Source organism: Carassius gibelio, chromosome A7 (assembly GCF_023724105.1).
Source record: "Carassius gibelio isolate Cgi1373 ecotype wild population from Czech Republic chromosome A7, carGib1.2-hapl.c, whole genome shotgun sequence".
Taxonomy (NCBI): domain Eukaryota; kingdom Metazoa; phylum Chordata; class Actinopteri; order Cypriniformes; family Cyprinidae; genus Carassius; species Carassius gibelio.
The window spans coordinates 29,146,429-29,165,643 of NC_068377.1; the positions used below are offsets into that span (position 1 = coordinate 29,146,429).

General features: G+C 36.7%; 1 long non-coding RNA gene across 2 annotated transcripts; it reads left to right on the forward strand.

Moving 5' to 3' along the window:
• The first annotated feature begins 16,325 nt into the window (after nucleotides 1-16,325).
• LOC128016326 (uncharacterized) lies at nucleotides 16,326-18,627 on the forward strand. 2 transcript variants are annotated; one of them, XR_008184143.1, is made up of 5 exons: nucleotides 16,326-16,434; nucleotides 17,183-17,298; nucleotides 17,417-17,501; nucleotides 18,008-18,126; nucleotides 18,247-18,627. It is a non-coding gene; the product is annotated as an uncharacterized LOC128016326 (long non-coding RNA). The 2 variants fall into 2 exon arrangements; XR_008184142.1 differs by lacking the exon at nucleotides 16,326-16,434 and having other exon boundaries at nucleotides 16,455-17,298.
• The last annotated feature ends 588 nt before the right edge of the window (nucleotides 18,628-19,215 follow it).

The following is a 19,215-nucleotide window of genomic DNA, read 5'->3' on the forward strand; positions in this document are numbered from 1 at the left end:
GCTTGCCTCTGGTGATTACGTTTTGGTTGCACCAGCAACTAAAGCAAACTCTGAGGTGTGGAAAAGTTTTGACCATGCTTATAATGAGAATAATGAGTGAATAATGACGCACCATCAGTGAGCGCAGGAACGCGCTGAAGACATATACAGTGGATTCAATCATTTTCCTCCACAAAAACATGTAGACCTAGCCTAATCTCTGTGAGTAAAGGTTTTTCAAATGATAACTAAATATTCATTGAGTCTTAAATGCATAATGTTGACAGAGTATTTACGCTAATGTTGGCATTATTCTTTTATTAAATAAAGCAAATCCGGCGGAGCCTTTATCTTAATTTCGTTATTGCCAAATACCCATCTTAATTTAAAATGTATCTTAATTTTTTTTTTATTGGTGCGTTGGTCTATTTATAGGTTAAATGAGCCTATGTCTAGAATGCTGAGATGTTACGATGTGACACAGGACTTATTTTATTTCTTTATTACAACTTCCAAGTGGTCTAGTCTAAGTTAGTTATGAGTAAATTATGTTAAAACATGAATAAATTGCTCATTGTTGGCAAAAGGCAAAAGAGCTGTGTGCGTGCGCACATTTGAATAATGTCGGGCTGTAAACGGGTTCGGGCTTTAAAAAAGCTGTCAATCAAAATGTACTTGTCGGGCTCGGGCCGAAACCTGTCGGGCTCGGGTCCTGTCGGGCCTAACTTTTAAGGCCCGATTACAGCTCTACTGTGCAGTGTGGGAGGCAATTATGGAATAAACATTGCATGACATCCGAACCTTTAAAGCTGCAGTAGGTAACTTTTGACGCTCTAGTAATTAATAAACAGAACTGCTTGCGTGTTGCGGAAGAACATCGTAGCCGGAACTACTTCTCTCTGTTTATGTCTATGAAGAATCACAAAGGTACTGGGTTACTCCGCCGCGGTACCCCCGAAGCAATCTAAAATAGTCCGAATATAAACACTTATTATAGGTGCACCCTAGTGATTCAGTACAGGCTAAAACACGGTTTGGAAAATGGATTCATGGTGTACTCACTCATTATATATATTTTGTATACTTTGTACACAAAAAAAAGTTACGGACCGCAATCGGGAGCGGTTAAGAGAAACAACCAATCAGAGCTGCGGTCTGTAACTTTTTTTTTAATCAAATAAGTGTTGAGGATGTTCCTTTCATTATTTGGAAAATAAAAAACATACAATACTGAAAAATACTTACAGATCTAGGAGTGTTTAGTTCATGTTTGTTGCTTGGGGATACCATGACAGACAGCTTCCTTGAATTCATCTTGAGTCAAAAGAAAATAGTATTTTCTCTTATCCCTTTATATCAGCTTTTTGCCAAAATTGAATGTGGTTGTGATCATCTTGACCCAGTGGAGACTAGGCCCAGACTCTCTGCTGCTAAATCGAGTGCTGCCATGTTACAAAAAACTGTTTACTTTTTTCATGTTCAGTTCCAAAAAAAGTCTTGACGCCGTTGAATGAAGCCCTTTTAAAGCTGACGTTTAATTTTATTCACACTTAACCTATTTAGGTAACCTTTCTCCAACCAAGCTGTCCCCTGAGATGAAAGATCATTTTTGAAGAAAAGACCTGGCAGTACGTCAACGCTAATCTGGCAACGAAAGCAATAGAACATTACATAAGTAGCCGCCATTACTGTTGTGGGCTGGTGTAATTGATGTAATTGATGTTTTTGTCCTGAAGTGACTTGTGTTTTCAAACAGTTTAACTTGCAAATACATTAAGGCCTGTGTTTCAGCACAATTTAATATTCAGAAATAAACTTGCTAATCTTAGTCCCTACAGACTGTAATTAATTCAGTGTTATGTCACCAAAAAATTACATATAGCTAATGTGCTGACTGTCTGACAACACTAGAGGTCTTTAGCTATAAATTAAGCTTAAACAACACTTTTTGTAAAGAGAATCACAAGTGGCCCTTTTATTCATTTCAATTGACTCACCATTGCCAGTAACCAATACAACAATATACTGTAGAAAACAAACTGGGAGTTGACTTGTTGTAAATCGCTGCCATCACAGTACAAAAAAATTAAAGAAAGTGAGATTTATGCTTTTGAAATCAACCCCCAAGTCTAACGTAATGTCAGGTCTGGAAATAAGATTCAGTTATAATTTTCATATGCTCTCCCTCTTTTTGGCAGACCCATTCACGTGCAAAAACTACTAAACCCCAAACCATTGAACTTTAGGTAACAGCTGAGACCTATTTGCATCTAAAATTCACTACAGAAAATACAGCTGTCACTCAGATATTTTCCTGTTGCCGAGCTTAAATGATCACAAGATGAGTATAAGAAAATGCACAGTGAATCTAACGTTACTTGGTTCTTAAAGTGCGATGTCTGACCAATTTTTTCTATTTCAAAAATGACTGTTATGTGTTTGCACTGTATCTCACCTCTCTTGTAAAGTGATTTCACCACACATGAACACATACAGTGACATGCATGCACATCATTTTTCAAAAGATGGTCTCTAGTATATTATTATAAAACCAGCACGCAGTGTGATTTCTCCCTCCATGTGCCAGAAGACCTCTCTTTGCATTGATGAATGTCTTTAGAGTCTACTGTACCCAGTAGCCAGGTACACCCAGTTGGCTGTTTCCATTAGGTTGCCGTGGCAACATGTATTAGATATGATGAATTAGGTCAGTAAGATGGATGACCTGTCTTGGCATTCATGGCAGAACATCTTGATTCAGATGTCTATTTCTACCTTTTTGGAAATTAATAGGTAAAGAATCTGATGAAAAATAGCATAAACAACAGTTATTGGTTAATATTCTGTGTGGGAATGTCTTGCAGATGGCTGTCACCCATGCAAAGCAACATGGTCATGCTTTTCATAAATTAGAGAACTGTTCACCATCTATGCGGATTAATGGGTAATACAAAATGTTTATGATTCATTAAGTGATCTGTATTATATTAGTTGATATTAGGTATTATGTATGCTTATTTCTCCTATGTTTGTTTGTTTTTCACTTTTTCCATCATCTAGTGCTTACTTTAAGGTAATCTTTAAAGACTAATAATTTAATTACACTGTTTTGTAGTCTTGAGCAGCTCTCAAATTGAATAATAGTTTTTCATACTGTACAGTATAATGCTGTAATGCCTAAATTGACTTAATTTATAAGGTCAGATTTACTAAATCAGTGGTTCTCAATTTCAGTCTTTCCAATACCATCACTCTGCATATTTTGCATGTCTCTCTTATTTAACACACCTGATTCAGATAACCAGCTCATTAGAAGAAAGCTGTGCATGAACTGTTTTCCCATTGTGTCCCTACACAATATTCAGTGCTCCCTACTCACTGAGCACAGGAAATCTTCACTTCAGAACAATGGCTGCATCTGAAAACTGAAAAATGCTGCCTTCGGAGGACGCATTCCAAGGTAGGCATCAAGGCATGTCCGAATTCAATGTTGGCTTCAGTTCCTGTCTCCAGAGACGCCTCCATTTGGCCAATTTTTGAAGGCAGCATAGATGTATTCTTTGCAGCCTTTGATATCCCACAATCCTGTGCGTTCCATTCTGTTACAGTTAAGCTAAATAATAAGATGGCGTCTGAAGGTTGCGGTCAGTTTGTGTTTAAATGTACATTTTTGATCAACGCTTTTCACTTTTGATGTCATTACTAGCAAGAAATTAATGTTGCAGTATTTAAATATTTGCTTAGTTATCACCAAAGCTCTCTATATTTTGCTGGATCGTTAAACCACCGTTACATTGCCTCAGAAGTTTCACAAGGTGCCTTCGTACAAAAATGCTGACTGCAAAGTCATTGCCTAAGTTTTCGGATGCAGCCAATCATTCAAAGATTCCATTCAAAGATTTGAGTTAGCACAATGGCACACAAAGCCATTTGACTTTCTTACAGCTCTGGTCATTTTGATTAGCTCAGCATGAAAAGATCTTTCCTGGAGCATTTCAGTCCTTGGTAGTGCAACTGAAGCAAACAATTAACTATGGGTAGCAAGGCACTGTCAAAAGTCCCTTGGATAAAGTTGTGTACAGGCACAAGTAATGAGATGGATGTCAAAGGATTTATCAATGCCTAGAAGCACAGTGAAGTCTATTATTAAAAAGTGGAAGGTATTTGGTACAACACAGACCCTCCCTGGATCAGGACATTGCTCCAAACCAAATTTATTTATTTGTTTACCTTTTTCTGACATGTTGGTGTTATATCTTTTACTTGGATGTTATAAGATACACTGAGTAAATGCAGCTTGATGAATCAAAAACAGTCTGTCTTCATTTCAGGCTGTGAAGCAACAACATTTGATTATTTTAAAGGGGGTGATTCTTTTCTCTAGCCAATGTATACGCTCCAATCGAACTGGAATTGTGGCGGAATATCTTATGATGTCCACTTGGCAGGGCACTTAAAGTTATGGTCGAATAGAACAAACAAAGAGTAGTTTTTAATCACCGAATAGTAGTTTTCTAAAAGAGTAGTTTTTAACACCAAAAGAGGGTTAGCACTGGCTTAAAAGTATAGTAAATCTGACCCTTAGTGTTTTATTTTTAATTATTTAGACAATATAATTTGGAATTTTATTTAGAGCATTGTCCATTTATCTGGCATTAAAATATATTATTGGTATTGGCCAAAATTTTTATATGACTGCATCCCTAGAAACATAATTTAACAATGTTTCTAAAGCACATCCAAAAAGAAAAGACAATACCATATGTTCTGTTAGAAGCAAATTTATTATTTATTTACATTTTATAAACTGTGTGTCACTTTGTTTGACCACAACATCCACGTCTTAAATGCAGCTCATATTAAGGCATTAACTACTCTAGGAACCTGTGGGCACACCATGAACACCAGCAAATCCAAGTACAAATGTAAGACTCATACAATAGAGAGGCAGTAAGATACTCCTTGAGTACAAATAGCTCTCTAGTTGTTGTCTACATCATACACTTTCAACATAATGCATTTCCACCAACCCAGCCAGAGAAAATATCATAGCTCCACTTTATTTTTCTTGCATGGTCGGTTTTCCTAAACATCTATGGCTTGAAGAAATATCAAGAAAAATCATAATTCAAAATTTGCTTGTGTGTGCGTGTATGTTAATGTGCCCGTCTCTGTCTGTGTGTAGTGTAAGCAAATGGAACTGGGATTTTTGAACAAAGGGAACATTCAGATGGTGCCATAGAGACAATCACTCCCGGGGATGTTAAGCCATCGGCGCTGGAAAAAGTTTGAGATCCAGAGAGCAGAAGCAGGGGTGTGGGATCTCGTGGTGTGTGCTGTACACTGATTCATTAGTGGGGTAATATTCAGAATCTGCTCCTTCATTTTTAAAATAGCAGAACTGTATAACGTTCTGTAACAATTCTCACACCTGAGTTTTGTTTTAAGTTAATCAGAACAGAATGCCATTCTCACATTTTATTTATTTCTTAAACTGATTTTTAGCAGAACCAAGACAAATGTAATCTTATTCCTTAATGAATAACCAGAGTGGTTATTTTTAGTGAAACAAAAACATATAACGCAACCAGTGTAGTTCAGTAACCAAACAAATTGTTCTTTTTAGTGAATCAAAACCATACAAATGGCTTCCTAAAACCTCACAATCTTCCCTTGAGTCCACACCTTTGTGATGTAATGACACTTATTGGGTAGAAGTCAGTTTGGGCTCAGCAGAAGTGTGTATTGAGGGTGCATAGCAGCCGGAAAGGGCTTTCTGAAATCTAAAATGTCAAATGGAACACTCTACAGTGTCGTGGACTTAACAGACAAGCATACACGGCGACCATTGTAAGCCCACAAGAACACAAGTTCACTTGAATTAAGTCATTAAGGACAGGGCCGTTGTAGACTGAGTCAGTTCTTTTTTGTAAATCAAAAACGCATCACATGACATGTGTAGTTCAATTGCTGAACGAATGACTCTTATGAGCCTGTTCTTTTTAGTGAGTCAAAGCCATATTAATAAAATGTTTTGGGCCCGGTTCCCCAAAACGTTCTTATCGCTAAGTAGTTCTTAACCTATTCCTTAACCTCTCTCTTAACCTTATGGCACGATTCCCAACACGTTCGTACGCTAAGTATATCTTCTGTAAGTCACACTTTCGTAAGGTTGGTCTGGACCATTCGTAAGCTCTCTCTTAGCGTTGTTTGAGCTCAAGAAGCTATTGTACAGCAGTCTTTAGAAACCAGCGCAGCGAAGTACAAGTCAAACTATGGTATGTTGACAATGTTGTGGCTCAACAACGATTCTATGTTATTTTTTAAGACTCATTATAAATTATGTTTGCAATGGACACAGGCCTATTTATGAAGTTGACTTTATGTGGCATCAGAACTAATATGGTGTATTAGCCTAGGCTTTTTCGTAATGTAATTAAAGCGAATTGGCAATCAAATTTTTGATCATTAAAATCTGGCAAACAATTTGGCTCTAAATGGCTAAGATCTATAAATGGGTAATCATGGTTGTGTCCAGTAAGGGACCAACTATAGCAGCAATCCAACGTGTCCTTGAATTGAATCAAAGACGGACGCGGAGCTGTTTAGTCCATGTCAATTTTTTTATTCGGCAAAACTTAAACCCTTTTGACATTTTGCCTGACATGGCAATATATATAAAAAAATTTGCCTCCCAAGACAACTCATTATGGAGCTGCTGGACCTTCTCAGACCTGCGCTTGCCAGGCAAACGCGGCAGAATTTTGCCGGGAGTTACATCCTGGTGGATGGCACACTCATCCCTATCACCAATCAGTGATTGATCAGGCGTACATATCACGAAAGGGAGTCATGGCCATAAACGTGCAGGTTATAGTGGACCACAGGGGTGTGATCTCCGACCTGGCGGCAAGGACCAGCAAAACTTCAAGTTCCTCTGACGAGCTTGTTGCCCTTTTTTACGTTGCTTCCCCCACCCCACAACTCTCTCGCTCTGTTCAGTGTAGATAGGTTGCTTTTTATTAAAAACATAAACCAATTGCAATCTGCATTAAACAGAAGTAACTGCAGCTGCTTGCCAATCAATTCTGATTGTAAAGTACCTTACCATTAATATAAAAGTGTATTATATAATTTTTAAAAGTCGTTAAACCCATGTCAAGAAGCGGCACAAGTGGAACAACGGGATAAGGAGGGTGGATGATTAGCGAGGGATACCCGGTTCGTCTAACCGTCAAAACATATTGTGTGAACATATTACTGACCATTTGATAATTTAATTTATAGTCTATATTCTACTCATAACTTAAACTATGGTAAAATTAATGTTACTGGAATAATTTGAGGAATGTTTCATTTGCATAGAACGTGTTGTCTTTCTTAACGCTGTATTGCACCTTCGCGTGAAATGGAAAATCGATTCCTGAGCAATCGATGCCAACTAATTCAGCACCCTCACTTTGGACAGTGCTCTTGTAACGTCGGACGTAAGAGGCAGCGTGTTAAGAAGCTTCCTAAGGGACACTTCGGGGAACACTCTTAGAAACATAAACAACTTTGGTAAGATATATCTTTCGAGGTCTTCTTAGTGCGCAAAGAGTGAGCGTTATCGGGGAACCAGGCCCAGAACTGTAATTGTAACAATTAAATTCCTTATAATGCACATCCTTTTTTCCTTACTGTTGACATATTTTATGAGGTGACAGGGCTCCAAACTGTCTACGGTCCAAACTAAAACGGTTGCAAATGTGACAAATGTCGCAAATACAACCAAAAATTTTAAATTGTGAGTGAAGTTGTTGCTGAGGTCACCACTGGTGACAAGGCCTATGTATTTACAATTTATAACTTAAACACTTGCATGTAATGCCTTTTTACTTGATTGTTTTGCGATCGCAAAATTAGCAATTTTCAGGTATAAAACTGAGACGATGTGCATCAAAGTTTTAGTGGAACATTTTTTTTTTTTTTTTGTTTGGAGCGCTGGGTGGGGTGTGTGAGAACATGATACAAATCAAAGTACCCGAGTCAGTCTGAACTGCATCTATATCAGATTTCCAGCATGTGTACACATCTAACTGTTTATTTCTTTTTACTAGCCAGGTGTCATTGCACCCTTAGGCTATGTTGCAGTGGGATATTCAGAAGCAGGGGCCCAGTACCCGAACAGACATCCCACACTGATCCCCTTTGGTGGACCACAGGGGCCTACGGAAGTACCACCCTCTGTGTCTTCAAACTGTACACCCCCCTGCAGACTCCCAAACTATGTCCACATTGGATACTGGGATCCCTCAGGGCATGAAGGGCAATTAAGCTCAGTACAGACGCCTTTTCTTAGACTAAAAAACACCCTGGTACCCACAAAAACCGGCCCCCGCAGTGCATGGTATTTATTTGCCTCCTCACACACGTACACATATGCAGACACATTCTTGACTAAGTACATTCTCATACCTTAACCCACATTCTGCCCAGACTCTCACACCTGGAACCAATGTGTGAATGACCAAGTGATGGAAGGTATGAACAAATGAACAAACAAGCAAGTATAAAGAGGAGTAATGAGTCACGTTATTCACCTTTATTAATACACATGTACACACAGACATCATTAGAGCCACCCCATACCTCTAAAATACCTGTGCATTTTCACAGACCTTTATCTGAACAGTTACCATCTAAGAGTAACACATTATCCATCCCTCCTTTTTTAATGTTTCATCCTAAGGGTTGGTCAAGAATTGTGATTAATCATTGATACATTAGAATGATTATACAGTATATCTAGTAAGCATTCAATGATTGAATGTCTAGAGATACACAGGCTTTTGGTGTATACATGAGCAGGTTTGTGTGAGTTTTTGTGTGCAGGAATCATTAGGCATCTCTTATATTGACCTCTTTTATGGGTAAACTGTTAAATAAAGTAAATAAAGGCAGTCTACTAATATTCGAATGAATATTAATAATAAAAATAAAGTCTAAACGTCTACATTTTATTTAAACTTTTGTATGCCAAGATACAAAAGTTGTAGTGCTGTTATATTTTAGTGCCATTCCCTGGAGTGTTAAAGTACTTAGCTAGCTTGTCCAGTGGCCACCCCATAAACTTTACTGCTCAGACATAATCAAACAGAATATTTTAATTGACTTTCATTAGGTTTTACAAGTCGCCACACTTTTTAACACACAGGCACCTCTAAAACAGGACAAACTAAACCCAGTAAAGCATGGATATAAACATAAACTTAATTTTAACCACTGAATGTATTGCTCAAGCATGATAAATAAGTGTAACTGCCATTAAACTGAGCCTGTAAATAGTTTTCAAAGTGGAAAACCTATTATTTAGAGTTGTATTCCAGATTATTCCAGACTATTTCTCTTTCATATTCACTGGTCTCCCAGGATTCCTTCTCTCCATGCTGCTGTTTCCTGCAGAACACCTTTGTTCCCCTCATTACCATGAGATGGTGCTAATGTAGTCTTTTGTGCTTCTGTCATGCCCATTGTTTTCATAAATATAGATGTAATTCCTACATTTTGTATACTGCTTAGAATGGCTTTTTTCCCTCTCACATTATTCGTTCACATTATCCGCTCGTTCGTCACATTGAAGAGAAAGTTTTATTGCGTTGTCATTTATCTTAAGCTGTTTATGGTTCATAGATATCTGAAACGCGTAAAGATTTATATAGAAAAGAAGATAAACTTCAGAATTAATCTCATTGAATAAGTAGTTTGGGCAAAATGTGATTGCACAGTTCAAACGACGAGTGAAAGAAGCAGGGAGGAGCGGGTCAGAGGTCATTGTGTCTCCTGTGCACATCTCTCTCTTTCATTCGCAGGGTTTAAGTGGTTGTATTATCCTCTAAGCCCTTGCTCCCGTGTTCTTCCTTTCTCTCCTATTGCTCTTTAAAGAGTAACCAGAGCCAGCGAGAGGACAGCGGGCATGCAGAGACAAACACTCTGGGCCAAAAAGTGAAAGAGAGAGAAAAAGGAGAGAAAGACTGTGAATGGAAGGAGAGGCCAGCAGCAAATGGGGCTGTTTTAGAAAGTGGGGTAGTTAGCAGATAAAAACTGTCTCCAGACTGTAAAAAGATCCTTCCTCTTCTTCTTCTCTCCCTCTTCTTTTGCCCTCCCTCTTTTTCTACAAAAGAAGCACCGTTTTTTCTTTGTGCCCTTAATTGGGCTCGGAGACAGAGAGCTACTCAAGGCCGTTGAGACCCCAGACGCCTTTCTACTGTTCATTCATCTCTCCTCTCTTTCTTTCTGTCTATTACTCTGACCCTCTTGCTTTTGAGCCCTCACTTTCTTTTCTGTCCCTCTCCCATCTCCACACCCTGTATCTCTCTCCTGTCTTCTATCTGTCCCTCAATTTTCTTTTTGTGTGGCTCTATCGGATTCTCAGTGGTGACGTATCTGTTACTTTTCCTTCACATTAGAGAAAAGCACACAAACACACGTATCAGTAGGACAAGAGATCGAGATTGTGTGTGTATATGTGTGTGTGTGCGTGTGTGTGTGTGTGTATGTATTAGTGATGCACTTTGCTGAACATGGGAAATTGAGGTGCAACTCTGTAGGTTCACTGAAAGGTTGATACATTCAGAACCGACCACACAAAGAGAGACACACGAGAAGTGATACCAAAAAGCATCAATGCCAAAAAGAGACTCTGTAACCTCTATATTTCCCTGTATGACAGAGACAGTGAATTTAAAGAAAATGTTTGTTAGTAGACCAAAATAAAGGATAACAATTGTTCATTAACTTTCAGAGGTTTGACATTTTACAGGAATTTGTTGAGGGTTAGTATTACACACAATGTAAATAGTCACACACACACACACACACACACACACACACACACACACACACACATATATATATATATATATATATATATATATATATATATGTGTGTGTGTGTGTGTGTGTGTGTGTTTTATTTACCCTTGATTAGGGGCTTAACACTCCTCATTACGCTGCATATATGCAGGTTTTGTTTGTCTTTTTGACAGTTTTCCTGAGCAGATACTGAATTTGATTTCTTTTCTAAAAGTGTTTGTGGACCACTAGAGGTTTATTTCTGAGTCTGTGAGCACATTTGTATGTCTGCTTGATCTGTTCACTCAGATGCTCGATGAGTTGACAAATACAGAAGGAATCATTCTGGCGGACCATGTCCTAGTGGTTTGCACTCACACTTGCAGAATGCAGATTTGAATTCAGTCTGTCTTGTCATGATATTAATCCCCTTCACTTTCATGTGTCCTAATTGTTGTGTTGAAATGTGGTAAAAGGTGATTTTTTTTTTTTTTTTTGCCTTGTGAAAGAGTTTAAATTCAGCATGAGGAATCATTTGACCCCATCTTTCCCTCATCTTCCTCTCCCAACTCAAGCCCCATCTTTACTATCCAGAGACCTGACTCTGAGTACGTTTTGGAGGGAATCCCAGACAAAAATAGTCTCTCTTTGTTTTTGTTTTTTTTAAAAAGGAGAACCAGAGACAAAAAGGAGATGAAGAACAGAATGTCAAACCGTCCGTTCTTTCCTCTCTCTCTCTCTTTGGGATGACGCCAAAGGATGCGCTGACTGAATAGCATGACTGTCCTATTGGAACTGAATAGCATGGAAATCTGTTACCCCCTCAGGTGCAAATGATTGGCTGCACAGTTGGATTGAAATGTGCGAACATGATTGAATAGTGTGAGGTCCAAAAAAAAAAAAAAGAGGTTGGAAGCAAGGGATTAAAAAAGACAATTGTGAGAAGAAAATAGTACAAATTTAAGTAAAAGCAAAGGTCAGATAATGATCTCTCTTCCCTTTATTTAAATGGAAAACCACTCCATGAACTCACCTACGGCCTTGACACAGGCTCTGAGCTTGACCTCTTTAATAGTCTGGCAACTGAATAGATCCCGTCCCATAAACTAAGTGTTCCTCGTGATTTTTCTCGGCTGTAATAGAGAGAGATATGGGAATCCTTGTATTTCCCTCCAGCGCCTGAGTGGAGCTTTTCAAAATAGGACTTTGGAGCCTGTTGTGGTCCACAAAAATTAATGTTATTTGTTCTTCATCCACCTTGGGGAGCACTCGACAATATGTTTTTACACTCATGTTTCTAGTTTCTCCCTCTTGTAGATTCAATTCATAAATAAATCAAGGCAGTTGAACTCAGTTCTGTCTAGGTTGAAAGCTCATTAGGAGTCTTTTAGGGAACTGTGTGTTGTGAGTTCTTAAACTGAGGCCACAGTTATTTTAGAAATTGTAATTAGCTGTCCATCTGTTGCTCTGAGTGGCTGTCAAAACCTTGGGTCCTACAGGGGACCTGCTGTTTCAACTGACCAATTAAACATCTGCATTCATCCTTTCATTCTGTCCATTTACCCAGTCCTAACTGCTCATTTAATTTGCCCGGTATTGGCAAGTGAAAACAGAGTTAGTTTTTACACGTCTTTATAACCGTGTAACCTATACAACAAAAATACCCTTTTAATTTTGTCAATATTTTGTCATATTCTTTTAAATTTTACTTTCACTTAAAATATCATCTCATTTCAAACAAAAAACGATTTTTTTATTTATTTATTTATTTTTTACATTTTGTAAGTTTCTTTCTTTTGTTATTTATCATCTGTCTAAGTTTATTTTTATGGAAAGAGCATATTCACAATGTGACTTACACATTCTGAAGTAACTGAACTACTATAACGTGCTTTTGTGCTATTACAGCATTTTGTATATTATATACTTTATAGTATATTCATATTTTAAAAGCTTTTATTTTTATATTTACATTTTTTATTTGCATTATACTTTTAGTAATTGTTATGCAAAATATTTATTTGGCTTTTAGGTTTAGTCATTTAATTTACTAAATTATTTTATTTTAGTTAGATGTCAATGTTAATGTCAATGTCAATGTTTAACATTTAAGTTTTTCAACTAATATGTATAATTTGTTTCAACCTCTTTTAATTAACTAAAACAAGTTTTAAAAGTTTGTATCAGTCACAACATTACATTTATTTATTAATATTAAATGTATGTTTAATATATCTGATTAATTGTATATTTGGGATTTGTTTGGAAAAGCTAGTATTTTAACAGTGTTCATTCAACCTTAGCTCACACAGCTTTGTCTTCATCAAAAAGCATTAATTGCATTGTTAATAGCTTGCACTGCTATTTTAAATAAGTTTAATGTGCATTATTCATCTTATCTTTATTACTGATGACAAATAAATAATAAAAAATGACAATTTGTTCTGGTATTTTTTTGATGAGCCTAACAGAGTGACATATGCAATTCAAATTATCCAGAGTGATTACAGTCACATAATTTTTTGTTTGTTTGACATGTTTAATAACAACATATCACACCACTGAAAAAAACCCTCCATAAACTCTTTATTCAGTTTCCATTGTGCTAAATTCTCTCTTTCATCTATTTTCCAGTCTTTCCCCCTTTTGTATGCTTTAATGATCCTTCAAAGCTGTATTTTATGTTTCAGATTGAGTGGAGTGAAAAATGAGAGAAAAAAAGAGTGAAATGAATTGTGACAGAAGCAGTAAGAGTAATAGGATTGAGTCTGAACTCAGCAGGTTAGTGCTGCCCTCCTAACTGGACTCACTTCCTCTCTTCTCCTCTTCCCCACTGCGAGGTCAACCAGTCGTCCATCAGATCATTGGCTGATCCCTTCAGAATGATAGATTCGGACATGTCTCTGAGACAGGAAGTGTAAAAGACAAATGATAAATAAAAAATTTTAAAAAAGCTTGCAGCTTAAAGATGAGGAGAGTGAGGATCTTGTGAGATGTTTGTTGCCTGAATGGACTGGATCCTAATGTGCAGGAAATTAAACAGGTTTGTAAATGCAGTATGTTGTGTTTAGTTCAGGGTTCCTTAAATCTTGCCCTGCAGAGTCTAATCAAACTCACCTACCTGTGATTTTATAATGATCTTGAAGACACTGATCACCATGCTCAGGTGTGTTTTATTAGGGTTAGCGCTAATTTCTGCAGGAAAGTGGATCTCGTGGGCCAGGGCTGAGTTTCCCAAAAGCTTCATAAGCCTAAGAAGTTCATAAAAATGATCATAAAACTGATCTTAATATTACGGCCTGTTTCCCAAAAGCAGAGTAACTTAAGTAGCACTTGAAAATCATCGTAGATAGACGGGTGCATCATAAGAAGACAGATTTATGTGGTCACCTGCAGGACAATTGGCGGAATACACCTTTAACTTGATTAAGGATTTGATAAGGATTTGAATGTGCTTTATTGTACACTTTGTGACTCGTTTTCTTTCTTTTTTTTTTTTTTTATTGTTAAATGAAATGATTAAAAAGGGCAGTAAAAGTAGAAATACACATCTAAATTAAATGACTTGCTGCATGAAAAACCATGTATTTGACCCGGAAAAAAATGTCTCTCTCTCTCTCTCTCTCTCTGTATAAAGTATATTATATATTATTATGTAAAGTATAATATTATGCACTATAAAATAATATAATATTGTATTGTATTACAGTTATTATATCCAAGTTGTCTGTCTGGAACGCTACATTAGGTTAACGTCAATAAACCATTGTGAACTACAATTAAGAGCCCTTCTATAAGGTGACATTTCAAGCACTTGACAAATGGATAGCAACTCCTAAGTACCGGTAGCATTTAAAGCACAGCTACTTGCGATTGCTTTACATGCATTTTTGGGAAGCACACGTGAAACAACAATGAACGTGAAAACGTTCTTAAGCGCTAAGATCAATCGTCATCGGGAAACCTGGCTCAGATTTGAGGATCCCTGGTTTAGTTGTTCATCATTAAATGTTTAAAATTATTTATTTTCATCATTTATTTACCACTTTGGTATGTACCCAAATGAGACTTGCATTTTCAGTCTGGCCTAAAAAAAAACAGATATAAAGCAACATATTAATGTTAGCATTTATAATGAATACATTTGCAAATGCATTATAATAATTTGTATCTGTGTTGATGTACTGAATCATACAGTACACTTCTAAAGTTTGGAGTAGGTAAGATTAATGTTTTTGAAAGAAGTCTCTTGTAAAAAAAAAAAAAAGCGAAAAAGTGAAAGTGGCATACAGCCAAGTATGGTGACACATACTCGGAATTCATGCTCTGCATTTAACCCAAAATCCAAATCCAAAGTGCGCACACACACACACCCGGAGCAGTGGGCAGCCATTTATGCTGCGGCATGTGGGGAGCAGTTGGGGGTTTGGGGCCTTGCTCGGGTGCACTTCAGTCATGGTATAGTTGGAGAGAGCACTGTACATTCACTCCCCCCACCCACAATCCCTGAGACTCAAACTCCAACCCATTCTCACTCCAAAGGCGTCAAAAACCGAAGCATGGTCAAGCGCCCCTAGCGTCACTTTTATGACGCCAAATGTGACTCTCGGCGTCGACTATCGAAGCACTACGACCTTCATTGCTTTCAGTGGGAAACTTTTGGCGTCAGAATTCGACACGAGGACATGAGATGTTTATCGCTATGAAATCACGTTCAAGAAGTCTCATTCAGCACACATCGCGCGATACTTGCTATCAGTTCCACAGTTTGGGTGAGTAGTCGTATATACGCTCTTTTAATGCCTTTTATCAAATGTATTCTGTCTTCTTTATTAATCAGATTAGTGCCATATGTTTAATCGCTGTATTATATCGGTCATCCGCGGCTGTCTTTGAGTTTCATTGCGTTTAAATAAATGAACACAGCTGCTAATTAGTGTGATTAAACTCTATCTGTCACGTGACGTGCCATAGACCTTCGATCCGTTTTATATTATTATTAATTTCAGGATCAATGATGTAAGTTGTATTTGTAGTAAAATCATGGTAATCACAACACAATAGTAATAAATGAAATGTGAAGTTAAAACACAGTAAATCATTAGTAACTGTAACTGTAGTTTTACTATGATATATTAATAATCAATACAACAATACAATAATCACCAAACCAGCTATGTTTGTATCACTGTAATGTTAGTGTTTTTATGTGCTTTTATATGACAGATATCACAGTAATCATGTGTTCTGTACCATGCTTTTAATACCTTTTAATGTGAATCCAAAAAAAAAAAAAAAAATCAAATTAAAAATAAATAATAAAACATGTATTTTTCCATCTTGCAGTTCATTCATATCAGTTTATATATATATATATATATATATATATATATATATATATATATATATATATATATATATATATATATATATATAAATATTTTGCTCACAGATCATTATTAACATTCTGTATATAATTCAATTTTATTTTCTCTCCCCTTTTTTATTATTTATATTTTTAGCTGAAAAGACGTAAAGGCAGTCAGCCCAGTGGTGTTTCTGGAGAGGGATTCCTTCAGAAATGGAGAAGACAGAAAGCTGCGGAGGCAGATATTTGCAGCAGTAAGTCTGTGATAGTTTGTCTCTTTTATCAAAAATTCCTGCTGTTATAATTTGTACAGCATTTGTTGTTTCTTAAACTGTTGCACTGTCCAAATACCCACACTTGCCATCTTTTCACTTGACCACTTGATTACTTATTTGAAGTCTTTCCTGCATTTGGCCTAGTGTTCGAGTGAGCATGATGACCACGAGTGTGTGTCGAACTTTTCATGACCTGATGACTGTGTTTCCCAATCCTGATCCTGGAGAACCCCAGCACTGCACGGTTTTGGCGTCTCTCTTATCTGACAAACACACTTTTGAGGTCTTGGAGTCTTCACTGATGAGCTGATGAGTTGAATCAGGTGTGTTTGATCAGGGAGACATCTCAAATGTGCAGTGTTGGGGTTCTCCAGGACCAGGATTGGGAGCCACTGCCTTATGGGACACTTATGTGTTTAAAGAGATTTTTAATATCTAATTATCAATATTTCACATACTGTACTAAACACATCACAGTCTTAATAATCCAGTTTAACACTTGTATGATATTGTACAAGCCCCAGGACGGTCTCATCTGACACTATCAAAATAATTCATATGACTATAGCTTGCTATTAATTACTTGCTTTCAATAATGGATTCATTTAACATTTAATTTTACAGCATCTTTACAGAGGTGTAATGTACAAGCTGCACGTAATTAATAATATGTCCTTCCTTCTGTCTTACAGGATTTTTTCCAGATAATGCTGTTCTTCTTTTTCAGGTCTAAAATATCGAGCTCAACAGCTATTTTAAGAGCCAACCCTCACAAACCTTCCTAAAACCTAAAAGAGCTATTACTGAGTCTCAGCGAATCTTGCCATGATCAGCTCTTCCCAGGTACATTTGTTTACTCCAAAAATGCTCTGGTCTGAATCTTACTTTAAATTAACTTAATTATGTTTAATGAGCAATATTAATTGCACAGAGAGTAAGTAGAGATTATCTTGTTTCACAGAAGAGAAGGAAGACCAAGGAAATGATTTGCTCAGGATGAGGAATGAAGATGGCCATCTTGTGCTCAAACAAACAGAAGTCCTCTGGTATGTGTGTGTTGAAGCAATGTTATACAACATTTTATGATGATCTCTCACAGAACTGGTCATGTCAGCCTTGATTTCGTTTTATACTATTACAATTACAGCATGTTAGCAAAGTGTGACTGGACATTTTTAATATTATGTTTTTAAAAACACACCACCTGTTTTAAAAGCAGACAAGTATCATGAAATTGGTTTAGTTGATATAAACACCAATTGACATTATTTCATTGTTTTGTAAATGTTATGTTATTAATTGTGAATTGATAGTTGATTGGTTTGAAGCCAGGCCTTACACTGCACAGACTAAAACACATTTGTGAGAGAAGTCAGGAACTTTGGAGAAAGATTCTAGAGGAAAAAAACACATTTACTGCAACATTAGATCAGTTCTAGAGTCTCTAAGAACTACACATGCTAATGCAGTCTCATGAGCAAGACCTTTGCTTCTGTAACTTTTTCTTAATTCTTGGAGAATGACATTTATTGCAGTATTTTTATTTGTACAGATGATCTCATCAGCCAAATGAGAGGTTTTGACCAAGTGATGCTCTTGAAAGGAGTGGATGTGGTAAATTGTCTTCAGAGAAAAAGCTTCTCAAAAGGTCTTAAAACAGCTTGAAGAATGGTAAGTGTACAGTACTACAAGGGTCATAGTTGCTCACCCTGCTAAAACCACACAGAACATAAGCTGCGCTCTCTGTCCATTAAACAACTTCTTCTGCATTGTTTGTTTCACTTTGACCAGGTCTGGGATGTTAGGACTGAGAGATCCTCTGGCTGAGAACAAGCTACACCTCATCAGTGCTGGACATCAACCACAAACTGTTTCCAGACACGAGAGAAGAAGAACACGATGGGGAGATGAAACCAGTTTAGATGTGATGATAAGGAATCATTATTTTCTGGAACAGTATCACATGTCTTATATGTATCACATGATCTGTATCACAGTTGACTGGATGGGACTGTGTGACTTTTAAGGACATTTCATCACTCATCTGTGTGAACTGATTTATATATGAGGTTAATGTATCTTTGATGATAATTATTTTCATTGAATCTTATTTGTCTTGATGCTACTTTATCAACTTTATAGTCTATGCTTCAATAAAATGAAAATGGTGAATATTGTGTTCTGAAGATTCTTGGTAAATACATCATTTTACTAGGTAGGCTCATATGTGTTTATTTTAGACTTGGAAAAACGACATATTAATTATTGGGATTATTTTTTTATTTAAGACATAAACATTTTTGATCGGATTAATAACATCTGGGACATCAGTACACCAGAAAGTATTTTTTTATATTTTAGTAACAAATATGCACATTTTTTGTGAAATACAGGGAGTTACAAGATTAATTATTCTGCATTACAATATGGTTCCATGGGCTTTATTGTTACAAACACTTGAGGGATAACTGAGAATGTAGCGGGAATGATCAACGTGGATCTTGTACTGCATTAAAACCAAGAGCACGCACATTACTGATGTCCAGCACCTGAGGAGCAAGATACGGGGGTGAGGAGGACATTTTTACACTGATTTCGGCTAATTAGTTATATATAATGCTAATATATATATATATATATATATATATATATATATATATATATATATATATATAAATTAATATTCTTAGCACTGCATGAATTTGTCCTTGTGTAATAGTGAAGTATCACAATGTGTATACATTGTCCTTGATTACTGCT